Source organism: Salvelinus fontinalis, chromosome 4 (genome assembly GCF_029448725.1).
Source record: "Salvelinus fontinalis isolate EN_2023a chromosome 4, ASM2944872v1, whole genome shotgun sequence".
In the NCBI taxonomy this organism is placed as follows: domain Eukaryota; kingdom Metazoa; phylum Chordata; class Actinopteri; order Salmoniformes; family Salmonidae; genus Salvelinus; species Salvelinus fontinalis.
This window is the reverse complement of record NC_074668.1, coordinates 33,363,860-33,378,990: the sequence shown is the minus strand read 5'-3', so window position 1 is coordinate 33,378,990 and position 15,131 is coordinate 33,363,860.

The following is a 15,131-nucleotide window of genomic DNA, read 5'->3' as shown; positions in this document are numbered from 1 at the left end:
GTGTGCCCCTGGCTATCAACAAAAAAGAAAATGGTGCTGTCTGGTTTATTAATATAAGGAATTTTAAATTATTTATTATTTTACTTTTGATACTTAAGTATATATTTTTAGTTACATTTACATTTGATGCTTAAGTATATTTAAAATCAAATCCTTTTAGACTTTTACTCAAGTAGAATTTTACTGGGTGACTTTCAACTTTTACTTGAGTAATTTTTTTATTAAGGTGTCTTTACTTTTACTCAAGTATGATGATTGGGTACTTTTTCCACCACTGATGTAACCCCTTGGCAGTGTTATCAGAAAGCACAGCATTGATTTTCACTGCTACACAGACGATACACATAATTTCTATGTCACCAGAGGATTTTAGCTCCACGGATAAATTATTAGACTATTAGTGATTTAAATACTTGGATGGCTCACATCGTCCTCCAGTTAAATCAAGACAAGACCAAGGAACTTATTGCTGGAGCCAAAGCACAGAGAGAGAATCTAGCCGCACATTGTAATTCATGGGCAATAAAGATAAAACACCAGGTAAAACATTTCGAATCAAACATTAGGAATGTAACCAAAATAGCTTTTTACAACCTGAGAAACATTGCCAAGGTGCGGCCATTTCTCTCTCAGGTTGATACAGAGAGACTTTTATTACAAGCAGGCTTGACTATGGTAATGCTCTCCTGTCTCCAAGAAAGCCATTGGTCAATCTCAAAACATGCAGACTGCTGCAGCACAGGTACTGACCAAGACCAGACGAAGAGCACACATTACATGGGGTTTAAGGTCTCTGCACTGGCTGCCAGTGAGTTTAAGAATTACTTTTAAGATGATTCTATTGGTTTTTAAATCATTCCACGATTGTGCACCCCAATACGTGACAGACATGCTTTTAAAATATGTACCCAGTCAGTCCCTCAGGTCCTCTACACTGGCCTTTTAACTATCCCAAAGTGTCTCCAAGGCCTACGTAACAGACATATTTGGGAAACTGAACGCAAGCATGCAGGGGAAATACAAAATAAATCTACAGACTAGTGGCTGAATCAGCAAAATCCATTTGACTGTGATCCTGGCTCAGTTGACATGCTGTGTGCTAAGTGAAATCGAACAGCTGATCAAGCTGTCATGTGACCAAATGCTGCAGACAACGCATTCACAGGTCACCATGGAGGAGTTTTGGTTCCTGACTCAAAGGGAATACTGTGCTGTCTCCCTCTGAGCATTAAAACTCATGGTACGCTGATTCAGTGCTCTCGTCTGCATTAAAAACAAATATCGATCCAGGTTGGATGTGACAGGAGAGATGAGGTGAGCACGTGACTTTGAGAAGCTCAGAGGCGACATGCATCAAGCACACCCATCTCATTAGTGGTGGACAGAAAATATACATTATGTCAGACTAATTTACAATTGACTGTCCACTACTCATATTAAAAGTATGATGGTGAGTTGAGAAAACAATCAGAAATACTGTTAGAATGTTTTTGCAATTGACTGCCATAGCCCCAATAAATAAACTTTGGCTAATTACCCATTTTTTCCCACATCGTTGGAGTAGTGAGAGTTTTCAGATATCAAAATGCTGTTGTGGTCAAAAAGGGTTTGGGAACCCCTGCTATAGGCCTAGGACCCCTGGAACAGGGTTGGAGAGCCCAAAGCCTACACAGCCTAGTGAAACGTGTTCTTACAACCAGGGGTAAACGTAACATAGTAAATGTAAATCCGGGACACGGCAACTAGTATGGTATGTATTCATTTGTGGATGTTCATCATCCACAAATTAATACATACCATACTCATTGCTGTGTCCTGGATTTAAGTTTACTATTGTTACATCTAACTGGTTGTAAGAACATATGTTAAGAATTTGCTAAACATATGATATGTTAAGAATTCCAATTTGTTGTCGCTGGCGTTAGCTAGGTGGTTAACGCTAATGTTAGCTGGGCAAGGGGTTAGGGGTTAAGGTTAGGGTTAGGCGTTAAGGTTAGGGTTAGGGTTAAGAGTAGGGTTAGGAGTTAGGTTAGGGTTAAACTTCAACTTAAACTTGTACACTGCCAGCATCTGTAATTACACTTGCATAAGTGCATGTGATACTAAATAGCCTAATAAGGTAGCCAATATTTGGTAACAATATTGTTGCTACTAAATTTGAACGTGTAAAGAATATGTTTGAAAACATTAAAGAAGTTATTGAAACCAACTTGATTTTGGAATTTATTGTTAATTCGCTTGTGTTGAAAAAAAAATTGTATTTACATGAAATATTCATTTGTCGGCTATTTGTTAAGGATTAACCAAAGGGGGAAATTAAATTGAGTGTTGAAAGAAATAGGTTGCAACTTGAACTATAGGTTTGGTAATAATAAAATAAAAACTGTTGACATTGAGTCATATATCTGGTTTAAATATTCTAGTTCTTTTCAATTGTGAAAACCTAACTAATTTATTTGTTGAACAGATGAAGTATTTTTGGGGGGGGTTGATCCAAAGAGTAATTTTTTACAGTGTAGAAAAATGTAATGTATAGCAGTACATAAAGCTGCGGCCACAAAGTTGTACGTTAAGAAGAAGAGTAAGAGCTCCACCTCCTCCCAAAACAATTTAACCTTGGCATCTGCAGCACCACAGATTACAGACAGACCACTCCTTCAGTGTCATTCTGTTGTCAATATATCTCACCCAATGACAGTGACACAAGTCAGGGCACAGGGATCAGTGTGGTGATTGCTCTTCAGGTGCAGGGCTTTGCCTCAATTTTTAAATCACTATGTCAGACATTTCCATCCACCGACCCCTCCAAACCATCAACTCAACACACACACACACACACAAACACACACACACACCAATCCATGGATGATTTAGCATGTTGAACTTATTGCGGTTAAATGTCAGTTGGACATTTTTGCCCCTCCTACATCTCCTGTCATTTTTCTCTTTTCCATCCCCTCTTTTCATCTTTCCATGGGCTTGTATTGCATTACGCTTTGTGTTTCACAGTCTGAGTGTCGTGTGTTTGTGTGTTTGTGTGTTTGCGTGTTTGTGTGTTTGTGTGTTTGTGTGTTTGTGTGTTTGCGTGTTGGGAGGAGGTGAGGCAATGGGGGAGTCCAGATGATTGACAATGATGCATTGCCATAGACATACGACTGGCCAGTTGCAAATGGATATGACCCAGAACTGAATATGCAGGACAGGAGAGGGTGCAATTATTAATATTGTTCTCATGATGTTCAAGTGATTCTCAGATGGAGGAGCCCCCAATATAGACCAGTAACATATTGTTTCTCTGGGCCCCACCCCTCTTTAAACCTACAGTAAAACATGAGGTCACACTGGAGTAACGTCTGAGAGCCGCCCTGACAGGAAGTGAGGTCATGGCGGCTGTGAAAGGCTCTCATTCTCCCAGACCTCTGGCCCCGCCCTCTTTCTCCCCTGGACACTGCCTCAGCTTCAGCTACACCACCAGTCAACCATGGCCGCTGCTCCCTGGCTCATTTATGGAATATAATTTTGGCTTTGTACAGTGGGTGAGTAGAAGGGGGTGTGGGAGTTGTCAAGCCCAGCTACACTACATTGTGAATGGAAAAAGCCAGTAATACATACAGCCACATGGATGGAGGGAGGGAAGGGAGAGAGAGCCAGAAGATGGGAATCTGTTTGGATTGGGGATTACATTTACTAAAGTAATGAGACAGAACCAAAGCCGTTGCTAATCAAGCTGTTCAAATGTATTCTTAATTTACTCAGCGTTGTTTTCAGAGATGCTGCTGCCATTGAGAGACTGAACACTAGTGGCATGCTGTGCCTATAAACCACCTTTAAAATACTTTTATTGAAAATGCGACGGTTTAGCACATCTTATTTTTACTCACTGGTCTCACCTGTTTTGTCCTAATACTGCTAATCATTCACCTCACAAGATACCATAGTATTGCACCCAAGGCCTTCACATACAGCAAAACAATAGACGAAACATTCCTATGCATGCCTCCCATTACAGATACGCAGTGATCATATCATTCTGAGATTCTGGGGGGACTTTGGATGGCGACACCCTGTCCTGTCATTACCTGCCCCCACCTACCCCCACCTGAGGAGCAGCTGGCTGGGCACTAGCACATGGGCAAGGGAGTGTGGAGTGAGGGATGACATGGGTAATGGAAAGTGGCATGATGATTAGGCTGGTTATGTGGCACTGGGGGTGGGCTGACATGGCCCAGGATGAAGGGCCAGGGCCATGAGGAGCTGAACTGGCCAGGGCCCAATAAGAGAATCAGAGAAGGGCTGGCTGCCAAGGACAGTCATGGGATACATTACAGACAACAGGGATGGTGGAACAGATCACTCACTGTTAAGGAGAATCATGGGACCAGCATTTAGAATTAGCTGTGTGAGAGAGAGAGAGAAAGTGTGAGATTTTTTTGGAGTGGAGATCAGAGGAAGCAATAGACAAAGAGAGATAAAATGAAAATCATGACAGAAAGAGGTGGAAGTCTTTATTTTTCCTCTGAAGGAACAACAGGTCCTGGTGACACTTTGACACTTTGACCTGAGACATAGTACAAGCTCTCCCAGTCCACCCCTGTGACACACTGATCCTGGGAGCTGACAGCCCAGTGCCATCTCGTCACCTCTCTGCTCCCTCTCCAGAGGGCTCCTCCATACTACCTCTCCCATCTCAAGCACCAGAGGCTGGGGTGAGGGGGCTGTCTAGATCTCTTTTACATTCACTTATACTGGATTTAACCCTCCACCAATGGGCTACAATAGATTTCCTTTGCATTTTTTGCCTTAATGCTCCAGGTCTTTCAGGGCTGTATGCCTATGAGTGAGTGCATGTACAGTAAGTCAGTGTTAATAGCTGAGTGTTAATAGCTGAGTGACTGAGTGTGGTCCTGTCACTTTACAAAGTAGGTCTGGATGGTTGTGCTCTGTTATTTGGCTGTGTGAGTATGAGTCAAGTTGTTCTGCAGCGGGAGGCTGGAGGCTGAGCTGCATGGCCTGCCCTGGTGCAGAGGCCTCACTCTTGGGGGCTCTGGTTTTGGCAGCAGAATGTGTTTACGTTGTAATTAGGACTTAATTGGTATGATTACACTCCCCAAACCCTGATTACCCCGAGACCTGCAGCCTGCTGAGCCCTGAGCCCAAGACCAACCTCTATTGCCTCCAAACTCCTGGTGTACAACCTAGCATATAGAGAGGAAGTTCTAAGAACATTGGGTAATATTCCTGTAAAATTGGGTACTATTCCCGTAATATTATCAAACGGTTATGACTATGAGAGGCCCTTTTTTATCACCCAAAATTGCTCTGGGAGCATATAGAAAAAATGACTTTCTGGAAGTGGGATTTTTTATGTTGCCACATTCTTTAATCATTGATCTGGGGGTGTTCTCCCACTGGTTGAATCAACGTTGTTTCCAGGTCATTTCAACTAAATTACAATGTGGAATAGACATTGAATTGACGTCTGTGCCCAGTGGGCTGAACCTCATCCCAACATTAGGATGATAACATCCCCAAAATATCAAAATAATGTTTTTGATAACAAAATGATTGTTTTTTTCCCAGAATAATGCAAAAGGGAATATCCTTGGAATGTTCTCCTAACATTCACAAAATTGTTGTGCACAACATCTGTAACAAAAACCGCGTAACATTCCCCTAAGGTTCTTATTAGCTTTCCAGGTTATGTATAAAAAATTGTTCTGGGAACGTTCTTGCAAATTTTTTATACAAACATTGTATAATCATCAGCACAACTGGACAGTGTTTGTGTTATTAGAACTTTTGGGGCAACCTAATGAATGTTCTGGGAACATTCACAGAACCAATTGTGGTTTGCTGGGATGTTATTGCTGGGTAGTCCTATGCAGTGTGCCACTCTGCTTCCGCAGTGCATACCTGCGCTGTATCTCATACCTATACACTGTACCTTACATTGTCTGTGTCTGTACAGAAGCCATGTCTTTGCATTTCAATATCTGACACACAATAAACTCTCTCTCTTTGTCTCTCTCTACCCCCTCCCAAAACCCATGCAATGGGCAGCTGTCCTGGCCCCTGGAGGGGCAACAGGCAGAGCATAAGCACACCTGTCTACCTCCCCACCCCTCTGCCTGCCCTGGCCTCGCGGGGCTGCTGGGCAGAAGGACCCATCAGCAGTCCATCTGAGCCCTGTGGCCAGCGCTGCCGAACCCAGCTCCCAGTGGGCCCAGCCAGGCTGATACTCCAGACAGAGGCTGGGATGCAGGGAAGGCTGGCTGCTGTGCTGCAAGTAGCGTGGAGCGTGTCAAACAAAGAGCCAGCCTGTGTCAAGGCTCTCCGGGGCTCTGCCTGGCTGGACCGGCCTGCCTCTCTCAGGCACAGCGACTGGATCCATCCTCAGCCCATACTGTATAGTAGGCCTCAATGATTTTTTACATTCACAACATACTGTACACATACAAATGACAACATACAGATGCACAATAACATCCACAACATAACCCCTGCCCAGACACACCTACTCACACCTCCATCTCCGGCGCCCGAATCACTCTCTGCTACATGGCCTCAAACTGCACCATTTTGTTTCTCTTCATCGCCCACGCACTTTCAACATTTAGATAATAAAGCATTTGACCTTTCCATTGTGTTAACAATGGCGGATTGGTTGATTTCCATTTTTTTTTTCAAGATGATCGACGGGTAAAGTATCATCCAACCCATCGGGTATCTCACTGCACCCTCATATGCCATGTCTTGAAATATGCAGACAGACGGATTAAAAGTGCATTTACATTGTAATGCTTCTGACAAACATAACTTTTGTACTTAATAATCCAATCCTGGAAATGCTATTGAGTAATTAGTTAGTTTTAACCGTAAGACATGACTCTGCCATTGTGCTGTAGAATTTCTTACAGCTAACGAAAATGTAATCATAATCCAGTATAAACTAACTGGATTAAGTGTACATTTCATTACTTATGTTCCAACATTCCCTCCACTTTGTGCCAAAATCAGGTCTTTTTAAGTCTTGGTTCCAGTGGTTTATATTTTTTTCTATATTTTTTTGTCACTTCTTTTCCACTTGCCTCTTTTTCTCTCTATCTCACTCTCATGATTTATTCTGCTTGACTCACTCACGAGAGCAGCTTGTTATCAATAGTTTCTGCTCTGAGAAGTGTGTGAGTGACCCCATTGGCAGAGAGAGTACGGAGGTTATTCCACCCTGCTCAGGTGGGGGAGGAACAGAAGGGAGAGATGGCTTTACTGACCAGCTCTGACATTTATCGACACAACCTTGTAATTGTTTTGACTGTTTCCTGTAAGACTAGAGAGCATTTGAAAGACAAAAGGATATCTCAGTGTGAAGTTGCTTCTCTGTGCTCAGTGCTGCTGATGTGGTGGATAATTCTCTTTTAGCATTCAGAGTCCTGGCCCCAACTTCCTCACTAACATCAATTAATGAACCAAGCCCTTTCAGTAATGAGGATAGCACTGGGCTCACAGGTCAAATTCTGGCTCAGCACACACACATATACACATGCAAACATACATACACACACAAACACACACATACAGTACACATGTGCTGAAATGCACCAACACACACACATTCTCAGTCATCCTCAGTCATCCTACCGATCCTTGACTTTGGCGATGTCATTTACAAAATAGCCTCCAACAATCTACTCAGCAAATTAGATCTAGTGTATCACAAAAGCCCCATGTACCACCCACCACTGCGACCTGTATGCTCTCGTTGGCTGGCCCTTGCTTCATATTCGTCGCCAAACCCACTGTCTCCAGGTCATCTATAAGTCTTTGCTAGGTAAAGCCCCGCCTCATCTCAGCTCACTGGTCACCATAGCAGCACCCACCCGTAGCATGCGCTCCAGCAGGTATATTTCACTGGTCATCCCCAAAGCCAACTTCTCCTTTGGCCGCTTTTCCTTCCAGTTCTCTGGAACGAATTTGCATGACTGGAATGAATTGCAAAAATCACTAAAGCTGGAGACTTATTCCTCCCTCACTAGCTTCAAGCATCAGCTGTCAGAGCAGCTTACCAATCACTGCACCTGTACACAGGCCATCTGTAAATAGCCCACCCAACTACCTCATCCCCATATTGTTATTTATTTTTGCTATTTTGCACCCCAGTATCTCTACTTGCACATCATCATCTGCACATCTATCACTCCAGTGTTAATGCTAAATTGTAATTATTTTGCCACTATGGCCTATTTATTGCCTTACCTCCCTAATCTTACTACATTTGCACACACTGTATATAGATTTTTCTATTGTGTTATTGACTGTACGTTTGTTTATCCCATGTGCAACTCTGTGTTGTTGTTTTTGTCGCACTGCTTTGCGACAAAAACGACATTGCAGTTGTAAATGAGAACTTGTTCTCAACTGGTCTACCTGGTTAAATTAAGGTGAAATAAAAAAATATCTAAAAAATGTTTGGACACACCTACTCATTCAAGGGTTTTTCTTTATTTTTTCTATTTTCTACATTGTAGAATAATAGTGAAGACATCAAAACTATGAAATAACACATATGGAATCATGTAGTAAACAAAAAAGTTTTAAACAAATTTAATATTTTATATTTTTATATTTGACAGCTTTGCACACTCTTGGCATTCTCTCAACCAGCTTCATGAGGTAGTGAACCTGGAATGCATTTAAATTAACAAATGTGCCTTGTTATAAGTTCATTTGTGGAATTTCAATACATTCTTAATGCATTTGAGCCATTCAGTTATGTTGTGACAAGGTAGGGGTGGTATACAGAAGATAGCCCTATTTGGTAAAAGATCAAGTCCATATTATGGCAAGACCAGCTCAAATGAGCAAAGAGAAATGACAGTCCATCATCACTTTAAGACATGAAGGTCAGTCAATCCGGAAAACATTAAGAACTTTGAAAATTGCAAAAACCATCATGCGCTATGATGAAACTGGCTCTCATGAGGACCGCCACAGGAAAGGAAGACCCAGAGTTACTTCAAGTGCAGAGGATAAGTTCATTAAAGTTAACTGCCCCTCAGATTGCAACCAAATGCTTCACATAGTTCAAGTAACAGACACATCTCATAAATACATCGAACAAAAATATAAATGCAACATGTAAAGTGGTGGTCCCATGTTTCATGAGCTGAAATAAAAGATGGCAGAAATTTTTCATACCACAAAAAGCTTATTCCTCTCAAATTTTGTGGACAAATTTGTTTACATCCCTGTTAGTGAGCAATTCTACTCCAAAACAATCCATCCCCTGACAGGATTGGCACATCAAGAAGCTGATTATCAAGAAGCATGATAATTACAAAAAAAACAGCTGTGCTGGGGACAATAAATGGCCACTCTAAAATGTTCAGTTTTGTCACACAACACAATCATTTGTCTGTAATGAAGCCCTTGTTGTATGTTGCTTTTATATTTTTGTACAGTATAAGTTAGCAGCATGGCAGTTTCCCAAAGTTTACTTAGCTATCAACCAAGTTGTTGGCCCCGGTTTTAGACCTCTGAGATTTGGCAGAAAATATCAAATCAAATTGTATTTGTCACATGCGCCGAACACAACAGGTTTAGACCTTACTGTGAAATGCTTACTTACAAGCCCTTAACCAGTTCAAGAAATAGAGTTAAGAAACATTTACTAAATAAACTAAAGTAAAAAATAAAATAAAAAGTAACACAATAAAATAACAATAACGAGGCTATGGTACAGGTACCGAGTCAATGTGCAGGGATACAGGTTAATCGAGGTAATTTGTACATGTAGGTAGGGGTAAAGTGACAAGTTAGCATTGTCAGAAGTGCTACAAAAAAGGTAGTACATCATTGGTTTCTAATGGACAGAAAATATTACGTGAGAGCGATAAATTAGACATTTTATAAAAAACTGTTGCACCTACAAATTTAGTCAATCCAAAATGTTTGAGTCCAATTGTCACTTCATGGATGCTATAGTCTCGTTTTAATCCGATGTCTAGAATTTGAGCTAGGTAGGCACAGAAAATACTCTAAAAACTAAATTGCTAATGACCCTGTTAAAAAATCCGGTACATGGTTCTCCAGAACGGCCGGACGGCTCATGATGAGAGGTGGGGAGTGTGTTGTGTACATTGATTATGTTAGTGACTCTCACTCAGATATCATATTAACATGGCATAAGTCATGGGAAAATGTGTAGAACTACACGAAAAGAAAATCTATATAGCAAACTAATTTGTAAGAAAATAAGTTTTCTTCTAACAGATCCATCTGTACGTATTAAATTATAGTTTTTAATCCCGGTGCTGAGTTAATGTGAGTTCATGTGTAGCGCCTAATTGTTTCGCTAATAGGCTATGTGTTTGTAGATGAACTGAGGTGAATGAAGCTACAGCAACCGATATGATAATGGCTGGGTACATTTGTGCTTGTTTTTGCTGTTCTCCAAATAGCATTTTCGTGTTTTTCAATGGGATAGAAATGCAGTAAATGAGCTTCAACTTTCTTAAAAATGATTGTAATCCTGTCCAGACCTGATTAAAACTCAGACCCTGGTTAAGGCCCTGAGTGTATATATGTGTGAGTTTGTAGGAAGAGTCCAGTGTGTATGCATAGAGTCAGTGCACGAGAGTTAGTGCAAAAAATTGTCAATGCAGGTAGTTAAATCGAATCAAATTTTATTTGTCACGTGCCGAATACAACAGATTTAGCAGTGTTGTTTGCCAGTCTTATGGCTTGGGGGTAGAAGCTGTTCAGGGTCCTGTTGTCCTGTTGTACTGCTTGCCGTCCGATAGCAGAGAAAACAGTCTATGGCTTGGGGTGGCTAGAGTCTTTGACATATTTTTGGGCCTTCCTCTGACACCACCTGGTATGGTGCTGTTGTAGAACTTTTTGAGGATCTGAGGACCCATGCCAAATCTTTTCAACCTCCTGAGGGGGAAGATGCACTGTCAAACCCTCTTCACAACTGTGTGGACCATGTTAATTCCTTAGTGATGTGGACACCGAGGAACTTCAATCTCTCGATACACTCCAATACAGCCCCATCGTTGTGGATGGAGGCGTGCTCGCCCCTCTGTTCAGTGTAGGCCAAGATCAGCTTCTTTGTCTTATTGATGTTGAGGGAGAGGTTATTGTCCTGGCACCATACTGCCAGGTCTGTGACCTCCCTATAGGCTGCCTCATCATCGTCTGTGATCATCGTCTGTGATCGTCTGATCGTCTGTGATCAACATCCTATGAATGTTGTGTTGAACGCAAACTTGATATGGTGTTGGAGTTGTGCGCGGCCACGCAGTCGTGGGTGAACTAAGCACACACCCCTGAGGGGCCCCCGTGTTGATGGTCAGCGTGGCAGATGTGTTGTTGCCTATCCTCACCATCTGAGGGTGGCCCGTCAGGAAGTCCAGGATCCAATTGCAGAGGGAGGTGTTCTGTACCAGGGTCTGAGCTTGGTGATGTGCTTGGAGGGGACTATGGTGTTGAATGCCTTTTTGTCCAGGTGGGTGAGGGCAGTGTGGACTGTAATAGAGATTGTGTCAGCTGTAGATTTGTTGGGGTGGTATGCGAATAGGTGTGTCTGGGATGATGGTATTGATGTGAGCCATGACCAGCCTTTTAAAGCATTTCATGGTTATAGATGTGAGTGCTACGGGGTGATAGTCATTTAGGCAGGTTACCATTGCGTTCTTAGGTACGGGGACTATGGTGGTCTGCTTTAAATAAATTGGTATTACAGACCGGATCAGGGATAGTTTGAAAATGTCAGTGAAGACACTTGCCAGTTGGTCAGCACATGCTCGGAGTACACGTCCTGGAATCTCCTGTTTCATATCAAACCATGGTGGACAATCAAACTGTAGTCTTCTCTAATCTCCTCAGGAGACATCATTAGCCAATCTCAGGCTATATCATCTATTTGTTTTGAAATCCAGAGGTCTCCTAACATTTCACATTTTGATGTAGCATTTGATCTCAATGCACCTTTAGTCTTGATTGTACATACATGATGTAGGCTACACCATATCTGACAAACCTTGAGCTTGTTATGACTCACAAACAATGCAGACAAGATTAAACCGGTCTTAATGTAAACTCTAAACAGTTTATCATGTCAACATTTTCAATTCTGTAATTCTCATTCTAAGGCAGCGCTATGGCAATATTTACAAAACCAGCGGTCTGCTATTTTCCAACCCTGGCGCCAGGGTTGATAATTTACAGGTCTTATATCAGCTCACTTGCACCTCGGTGGGAGGGGTGGAAATATTTGAGGTGTGTCCTTAGAAACGTGCATCAATTTCCAGCAGCGCTAGTGATATTTAAGACTCACCAAAAGCTGTTCTTAGCACTAACGCAATTGATTATGGCATCGATTTTGCCAGCTGAGGCGCACAGTAGCCTAATCCGTAGCCTTTAACCAATGTTTTATTAAAATATCACGAGCAGCAATGTACACGTTCCATGTTCACAGTCACCTTGCCATGATTAAATGTGGTGGTTCCCGCTTTCAGTTTTGCACGAATCTATCCACATTTTTTGGTTTGGATAAGTTTGCATCGTCACAGTGAGAACAACATTCTTTATGCACTTCCTGATGAACCCTGTCACCGAGTCAGTGTAAACATCGATACTATTCTCAGAGGCGAGCCGGAACATTTCTCAGTCTGCTTGCCCCAAAACAATCTTGAAGCATAGATTCCAATTGGTCAGATATCCTTTATTAAAGTCCCCAGCTACAATAAATGTGGCCTCAGCATATGCGGTTTCCAATTTGCACATAGTCCATTGTAGTTCTTTGAGAGCCATCGCGGTGGTGTCGGTTTGAGGGAGAATATACATGGCAGTGACGATGAACAAAGAAAATTCCCTCAGGGGGTAATTCGGTCAGCATTTGATGGTGAGGTATTCAAGAGAACAAAAGGACTTGAGTTCTGGACGTTACCACAATCACACCATGAGTTGTTAATCATGAAACAAATTCCTCCGCCCTTCTTCTTCCCGGAGAGATCTGTCTTTCTGTCCGGGGACAATATATCCGGAGAGAGGCATGATTCCATAAAACAGAGTATGTTACAGTGCTTGATGTCTCTCTGGAAGGAGATCCTCGCCCATCTACTTTAGCTCATCTACTTTATTGTCCAGGGACTTAACGTTAGAGAGTAATATACTCTGAAGCGGTGGGTGGTATGCACGCCGCTAGTGTCTGACAATGGCCCTACTACTTCCTCTTCTGCGGCGTTAGCATTTTGGTACAGACCCCGGGATAAATAGAGCTGCCTCATGAAGTTCAAACAAAGGATTCAGTTCATGGAAGTCAAATTTCTGCTCAAATTTCTGGTGAGTGACCACCGATCTAATATCCCACAGTTATTTCCACTTGTAGGCAATAATATAAGAAATGTTCTGAGCAAATAATATAAGAAATAAAAAAAAGTTGGTTAGGAGCTAGAAACTTGCAACCACATATTTAACCATGGAGCACGTTCTGATTGGCCAGTGAAGGGCCAAGTCTCGACACACCCACAACTTGTTTATTCACAAAAACCCAGCCCTTTCACGCCACCGCCAACTACTGTGCCTATAATTCCTGTTGTGAAAATAGCAAAAATATTTCTGACACACACTCAAACCAATAACGCTACCGCCAGTGCCAAGATTTACCATTACGTTAGGTTTGTTAAATAGAGCCTTAAGGGCCTCCCGAGTGGCGCAGTGGTCTAAGTCCAGGCTCTGTCGCACCCGGCTGCGACCGAGAGACCCATGGGGCTGTGCACAATTGGCCCAACGTAGTCCGGGTTAAGGGAGGGTTTGGCCAGCAGGGATCTCCTTGTCCCATCACGCACTAGCGACTCCTGTGGCGGGCTAGGCGCAGTGCACGCTGACACAGTTGCCAGGTGCACAGGGTTTCCTCCGACACATTGGTGCGGCTGGCTTCCGGCTTAAGTGGACATTGTGTCAAGAAGCAGTGCGGCTTGGTTGGGTTGTGTTTCGGAGGACACATGGCTCTCGACCTTCGCCTCCCCCGAGTCCGTACAGGAGTTGCAGCGATGAGACAAGACTAACTACCCATTGGGGAGGAAAAAGGATAAAAGTAAAAACAATTATAAATAGAGCCTCTAATGAAATAACTCATTCTTGAGATGAACCACACAAAGAGCAGCTAATTCTGTGTGAAGGCATCCCTCATGTACATTAGCACACACACACACTCCCATTCTCCAGCAGCTCTGTAGGCGCTGTCATGGGCCCACTCCTCATCGGCTTGTCTCTTTTCTCTAGCTCTCCTCTTCTTCCTTTGTTCCCACCACACCACATCACACAGTCGTGTCCAGGTCTCCCCTCTTGGGAACATAGCCTGGCAGGAGCCTTGTTTTCACAGTGCACATATTTTTTTGTTTCTTCATTTTCTTGTGTTTTTGTCTGTACGGGTGCTGGCTAATTACCGGAGCATTCTCCTCCTGCCAACAGCAAGCGGCTGTCGAGTGCCCATCCCCTCCCACCATCACCACCCACCCCCCCCTTTCTCTCTCTCTTCCGTCTCTCTCTTTCACCTTTCTTTCTCTCTCTCTCAATTATATTCAAAGAGGCTTTATTGACATGGGAAACATATGTTTACAACGCCAAAGCAAGTGAAATAAACAAGAAAAAAAATTAGAAGAAACAAAACAACAAAACAAAAACAATTAGAAATGAACACTAAACATTGCACTCACAAATGCTATGTTATCAGTTGTGTACAGTGTTTTAACAATGTGCAAATATTTGAAGTACAAATGGTAGGGGAAGATAAATACAGATGAATATTGGTTATATTTACAATGTTGTTGTCCTCCACTGGTTGCCCTTTTCTCATGGCAACTGGTGACAAATATTGACGCTTTGATTGCACACTGCAATAGTTTTTGCCTAACAGATATGGTAGTTCATCAATGTTTGATTTGTTTTCAAATTCTTTGTTATCTTTGGGAAATATGTGTCTCTAATATGGTCATGCATTTGGCAGGAGGTTAGGAAGTGCAGCTGTTTTCACCTCATTTTGTGGGCAGTGTGCACATAGCCTGTCTTCCCTCGAGAGCCAGGTTTGCCTATGGTGGCCTCCCTCGATAGTAATATAGTAATAATAA